General features: G+C 37.7%; 1 protein-coding gene across 2 annotated transcripts in view; it reads right to left on the bottom strand.

The window, feature by feature from the left end:
* LOC143284103 (sushi domain-containing protein 2-like) overlaps nucleotides 1-7,500 on the bottom strand; it is a 62,159-nt gene that overhangs the window by 45,292 nt on the left and 9,367 nt on the right. The window lies entirely within an intron of this gene.

Genomic DNA, 7,500 nt, shown 5'->3' with positions numbered 1-7,500 from the left:
TTTGTAGAGTAACGACCTATCGGCTTCACGTCCTTAAGGTCAAGTTGTTCGTGGCTGTGGTATTTGTATTCCTTGCTTTAATTTGCATTCATTAGCATGGCTTTGTATAGAAAACATTTGGTAATAAAATCATTATTGAAAAGTGTTGTTGTTCTATTTCCAGACCATAATCTTCGATTATGCGTCTGTATCCAAATTAAGTACAAAAAGAGGTCCAGATTAAAGTTGCAGTGGTATTTTCTTAAAGTCCTGTCCACGGGCATTTTGATTTGTTGGATGTAGATAGTTTTAAGTAAGAATGTTAAAAGCCCAGCGTTTCAACCTTTCTAGTTTCTCCATTGACTAAATACCATTATGAAGTAAAACACTTGTGTTATGAACATGTTGAACACATCTTACTCTGTACTTGAAAATGACTGTTTTATCAGGTCATACTATTTTTTTCCTTTACTTTTATATTATTTTTCAATATTTAAATATTTCCCTTTTGAAACAATGTCGTTCCGTTTCCATATTTGTTACATTTCAAAACAACCCCAACAGGTCTAAATCACACACACACACACACACACACACACACACACACACACACACACACACACACACACACACACACACATCAAGGCATGCTCGCACGCTCATACACAAAGGCTTGTGCGTACTCGCTCATATACACACTCACGAAACCCGACATCTTTAAGTACTGACTGAAAATGAACGAAACGCACAGCCAGTCTGCTCGATTAACTCTCTCCACACGAACGGCGAAAGAAACGACGTTAACAGCGTTTCACCCCAATTACCATCATCAAACTATTGCAAGCGGAAGGCTCTTATACTGAAGACGTGAATGTTGACAAAGAATACCACAATTCTGACGACGGAAGCTAAAGGTTGGGTCATTCAGACACCCACTGGACATCCGAGGGGTCTGTGTAGAGGAGAAGAGAGGACTGGCCGTACTGAGTGAGTTAAGATAACACACTGATAAAGAACTGTGCCTGAGTGGAAACAAATAACAGATTTCAATCACGTAAGTACACAGTGGCACACTCGCTCACGCATTCTTATACTTGCATCCAGGTCATTGAGAAAAGGACATATTTGTATTTAAAAAGTAGTCTAAATGTATTTATACAGTTGTTCATTTCTCAGTGTAATTAAAATCAGACGCACGTAATTATCCATCCGACCACACACACAGATACACTAACAGATACACAAACATATACTCTCTCTCTCTCTCTCTCTCTCTCTCTCTCTCTCTCTCTCATTCACTGACAGAAACACATTCCACACACACACAAGGTACTGTAATTACATCGGAAAACAATACTTTTGTAAGTCACAATAAATGACAATATGTATATATATCTATATCTATCTATGTCTCTCTCTCTCTCTCTCTCTCTCTCTCTCTATATATATATATATATATATATATGTATAGATGTGTGTGTGTGTGTGTGTGTGTGTGTGTGTGTGTGTGTGTGAGTGTGTGTGTGTGTGTGTGTGTGTGTGTGTGTGTGTGTGTGTGAGTGTGTGTGTGTGTGTGTGTGTAGAAATGTACATTATCTTTATGCGGATATTCATTTCCATTGTCATGCTGGGTTAATCAAAAGCATGCCATTGTTTGTTCCCTGTACCCATGTCGGTTTACCTTTTGGCCGAGTCAACTGTCTGGGGTTCATAAATCATTTGTCATCTGTGTGTGTGTGTGTGTGTGTGTGTGTGTGTGTGTGCATGTGGTACTATATCGTTAAAGTAAGAGAGAAAAAGCCCTTCTCTCCCCCAACTAATCTAATACGAACAGCGGCTGCAAATATCAGCTGATATGATGCGCATCTCCCCTCTCTCTCTCTCTCTGTCTCTGTCTCTCTCTCTGTCTCTCTCTGTCTCTCCCTCTATCTCTCTCTCTCTGTCTCTCTCTCTCTGTGTCTCTCTCTGTCTGTCTCTGTCTCTCTCTGTCTGTCTCTCTGTCTCTGTCTCTCTCTGTCTCTCCCTCTCTCTGTCTCTGTCTCTTTCTCTCTCTTTCTCTCTCTCTTTCTTCTCTTTCTGTCTCTCTCTGTCTCTGTCTCTCTCTGTCTGTCTCTGTCTATCTCTCTGTCTCTCTCTCTCTCTCTGTGTCTCTCTCTGTCTCTCTCACTTGGCCGATATCCGATGGTTTTAAAGTAGGTTTTCTGAATATTAATCATATCATCAACAAACTCGCTGATGTATCCCATGTCCTTTCAAACTCCGGAAAACAGTTTCACATATTCGGATTTGCTGAATCAAGACTAACAGACCATATACAAGACTCTGATTTACTACTACCAGGCTATTGTATTATTCGTAATGATCCGAAATGTTCTAGAGAAACAGGCCTTGTTGTATATGTTCAACAAAACATTAACTTTAAACGAATTGAATCACTCGAAAATTATCAAGTTGAATCTGTATGGATCGAAATACGCTTTAAGAAATCAAAACCTATCCTTCTCGGCTTTATCTATAGAAATCCAGCTGAACATGTAGATTGGATAGACAAGTTTATGTTGATGATGGAAGAAGCTTCTTTGTCTTCAAGTGAAATAATACTATTAGGTGACTTTAATATTGACTTACTCAAATCAAACAAACACTGGACAAAACTTTATGAATCATTTCACCTAACGCAGTTAATTGACATACCTACGAGAGTTACTGCAACGTCAAAAACACTTATAGATCATATATACGCTTCATCTACAAACTCCATAACAGAAGTATGTTCCCCAACGTTTGGCTGCAGTGACCATTCCCCTATATGTTTCACATGGTCCAAACGAGGTGTAAAAATTCCTGCAAATAGACATAAAACCGTTTGCCATAGAGATTTTAGACAATTTGATAAGGATTTATTCCTACAGAACTTGATACATTCTAATATGTCAGCTGTTTATCAGTTCTCTAATCCTGAAGAAGCACTGGAGGTTTGGTATCACAATTTTCTTAATGTATATGATAAACATGCTCCATTCATAACAAAACGTGTCAAAAGCTATCCTAAACAGCCGTGGATGACTAAAATCATTGATGATAAGATTAAGGAAAGAGATTTGTCTCTCTCAGAAGGTAAGAAAGATGAATTCAGAAAACAACGTAATCTTGTAAATGCTTTGAAACGTTCAGAAAAAAAGAATTATTTTCAAGAACTTATTTCCACAAAATCCAATAATAAATTGATTTGGAAAGCCATAAATCAGTTAAATAATAAACATAATATCACGCAATCCACAACAACTAACGACATATCAGCAGAAAACCTAAATACACATTTTTGTAATGTAGCTAACTCAACAGTAGGAACAAACATGTCATCCCTTAATTCACTTGATATCCTCGAAACCTTTTGTAACACTAAAAATATTTCATCACACCTTGATATCCCTCTTATGGATGTACATGAAGTTTACTATGCTCTTTCCCACTTAAAACAAACAGGTTCGAAAGGTATTGATGGTATAGATGGAAAGATATTAAAACTCTGTGCTCCTATAATTGCCGAAACACTTACTTATGTCTATAACCAATGTATCACAAAAAAGATAATTCCTAAATCTTTTAAAGTCGCGAAAGTAGTACCCATTTTTAAGTCCGGAGACCGTACAGACCCTTCCAATTACAGACCAATTTCAATTTTATCAATATTGTCAAAACCTTTAGAAAAACACATTAACAAACATATCATTAATCACTTCAATCACTACAAATTATTTCATCCAAATCAGTCTGGTTTCAGGTCCAAGCACTCCTGTCATACAGCACTCACTAACTTAGTCGAACAATGGCTCACAAATATAAACAATAATGAAATTACTGGTGTTCTCATGGTGGATTTTATGAAGGCATTTGATGTGATAGACCACACTCTTCTTTTGAAAAAACTAAAATTATATGGCTTTTCTGGAAATACACTTGACCTCATATCTTCATTTCTATCAGACAGAAGACAAATTGTATCTATGAATGAATCTCAATCCTCTTTACAGTCTATTACGGAGTTCCTCAAGGTTCAATTCTTGGTCCAATATTGTTTTCTGTTTATATAAATGATTTGCCTCTATTTATTAATGCATTATGTGAGATGTTTGCAGACGATACAACAATACATACAAATCACACTACAATAGACAAAGTGCACTATGCTCTACAACAAAGCATTAATGATATAGTTAGATGGTCCAATTTAAATCACATGCGTCTCCATCCAAAAAAGACGAAATGTCTCATACTCACCACCAGACAGAAACGCCAAAATTTTTCACACAACCTTCCACCCTTTTCCATTAATGGTCATCCAATAGAAGAAGTTGATAATCATAAAATTCTTGGAGTCACCATTGATAACAACTTATCTTGGTCCAGTCATATAATGTCATTATGCAAAACCCTATCCAAAAAGATTTATCAGCTTTCCAGAATTAAACATTTTCTTGATTTGCATTGTAGAAAATTATTCTTTTTTGCTTATATTGAATCACATATTAACTATGCGTCAACACTCTGGGATTCAGCTAGCGATAATATACTAAAACCTTTACTAAGTCTGCATAGACGAGCTATTAAATTAATCCTTCTGAAATCTTCATTACTGACTGCTGACGACTACAGACATTTAGATATTCTTCCCCTAAAGCTTAAACTTGAATACAACAAAGCAGTTTTTATTTTTAAAATCATGTCTAATTATGCTCCATCTTTGAGAGATAGATTTCCCACCACGCTAGTCCGCCAGACCAACAAGATTAAGATCCCCATTCCAAGAGTAGATCTGTTTAAATCCAGTCTCATTTATTCAGGAGGCTGTTTATGGAACAATATTTCATCCAATCTTAATGTTCAGAAAAGCATTCAAGAATTCAAAAAACATTACCATACACGCCTTATGGACAATTATGTCAACAATCCTACTTAACTTGACTTTATCTTATTGAATACGCATATATAGTTTAATTGTATGTCTAACCGCTATCGCACTACTTAATGATATACAACCACAATCAGTGTCCTGAATACTTTTTTTTTTTTTTTTTTTTTGGGGGGGGGGGGGGGGGCAGGGGGGGGGGGGAGGCTTGGGAGGGGCTGTGTGGGTTTTTTTTGTTGTTTTCTTGTTCTTTTTTTTGTTCTTTTTTTTTTTGTGTGTGTGTGTGTGTTTTTTTTGGTTTTTTTTTTTTTTTTTTGGTTGTGTGTGGGTTTGTTGTTTTTTTTTTGGGGTGGGGGGCATGGTTTGATCTTTTTCCTTCATGATATGATGATGTTTGTATCATGATTATGTAGATGTACATGTTTATTATGTAGATGTTTAAATGTGAATGTGAATGTCATGTCTTTATTTCTTCATCTCTTTGCTACTTTGTGGATGTTTTGATTCATTTTCATTTTCCATTTGCCCTGAGGGCTGGATGAAAAAAAGCACATGTATGCTTATTCCACTTCCCTCAATAAAAAACTTCGTTCGTTCGTTCGTTCGTTCTCTCTCTCTGTCTCTCTCTCCCTCTGTCTCTCTCTTTGTCTCTCTCTGTCTCTCTATCTCTCTCTGTCTCTCACTCTCTCAGTCTCTCTCTCTGTCTCTCTCTCTCTCTCTCTCTCTCTCTCTCTCTCTCTCTCTCTCTCTCTCACACACACACACACACACACACACTATGCATGATATGTGCCTATGGCCAAAGTACATGAAACCATTCTGAATCCGAATCTCTCTATCTCTCTCTCTCACGCCTCACACACACACACACACACACACACACACACACACACACACACTTTGCATGATATGTGCCTATGGCCAAAGTACATGAAACCATTCTGAATCCGAATCTCTCTCTATCTCTCTCTCTCTCACGCCTCACACACACACACACACACACACACACACACACACACACACACACACACACACACACACATGCACATGCAAGCACGCTAACACACTCACTCACACACGCATGGACACACAGACACAGAGAGAGAGAGAGAGTGTGTGTGTGTGTGTGTGTGTGTGTGTGTGTGTGTGTGTGTGTGTGTGTGTGTGTGTGTGTGTGTGTGTGTTTGCTGTGCAGTCCCACGGTTTTGGTCAGATTCGTTGCCTTGAAGTTGGAGACATAATCAATCAATCCGTCGAGCTTTTGCCCTGCTGTTGTCACTCAGTCATACCCAGTCCCGCACTCCCGTCACTCCAACGTCCCATCAGACTACACTGCAGTAGATTGTCTACATGTGTCTCACATTGTTCCGTAGTGAAAAAAACAAGGTTATATTATTCTCTTTACGTTCCTTCCCCACCCCCACACCCCTGCTGTTGTTGTTGTTGTTGTTTTTCGTCCCGTAGTAGATAATTTATTTGTCCCCCCCTCCCCCCCCCCTTTTTTTTTGTTGTTTTTTGTTTTTTTGTTTTTGTTCCGTTTCCTTGTCTCATTTTTGTTACGCTGTGTGTGTGTGTGTGTGTGTGTGTGTGTGTGTGTTTCTTTGTGTGTGTGTGTGTGTGTGTGTGTGTATTTTTCTTCTTCAAGAACTGGATAATAATCTGGACATAAAGAAGTTTTATATGCCAGAAAAAAAAAGATGTGTATGACTTCTGATTTTCTGTCGTAATAAACCTGATTATAATTCTGTTTCGTTAATAAGAGAAAGGTGTGTGTGTGGGGGGGGGGGGGGGGGGGGGGTTGTGTTTGTGTGTGTGTGTGTGTGTGTGTGTGTGTAACAGAGAGAGAGAGAGACAGAGAGAGTCAAAAGAGGCTGAAATTGTGCCAGAGAGGTAAAGATGTGAATAAATTAATGGATGAATATATTCATGAGGAAACGAAAAAATGAATCATATATTTATGATGGTAATAGACTGAGCAACAAATATGTTTGTTGATGTTTGTCATCCATCTCTCGAAAGAATGGCATAAACAAAATTGAGAACAAAGAAGCACAATACCTGTAAACATACTTGAGAATCCAAGACTGCTAAAAACAAATACAATCCATACTAACATTACATAATAATAATGGATACTTATATAGCACACTATCCAGAAATCTGCTCTAGGTGCTTTACAAAAACGCTTTCATTAACATAAAACATTATATCTATGTTACATACACACACCAAATGTGACTACACACACACACACACACACACACACACACACACAGCATACATACATTTTAACATACATGTGTATCTAACAGCTACCCTAACACATACGCACACATAGGCAGGCACAAATTTACATAAACACACGCACACACATACATAAATAAACTTTCCCAGCCAATACCATATCTATGTCGACACGAAGTTTCGAAAATTACTTTGACATAGAATACAGAATGCACAGAGAAATAAATATATTCACACAGACATATAAATGACACTGCTAGTTATCTAATCACATGAAGCAGGACGGCTACATTATTCTCATTTTCTCACTGCACACTGATAACTGAAGGATTAACAAATGGCCTGTGTCAGTGAACATGTGTCTTTGT

The sequence above is a fragment of the Babylonia areolata genome, chromosome 7 (assembly GCF_041734735.1).
Source record: "Babylonia areolata isolate BAREFJ2019XMU chromosome 7, ASM4173473v1, whole genome shotgun sequence".
NCBI classification, from domain to species: domain Eukaryota; kingdom Metazoa; phylum Mollusca; class Gastropoda; order Neogastropoda; family Buccinidae; genus Babylonia; species Babylonia areolata.
This window is presented reverse-complemented; position numbering and strand designations above follow the sequence as displayed.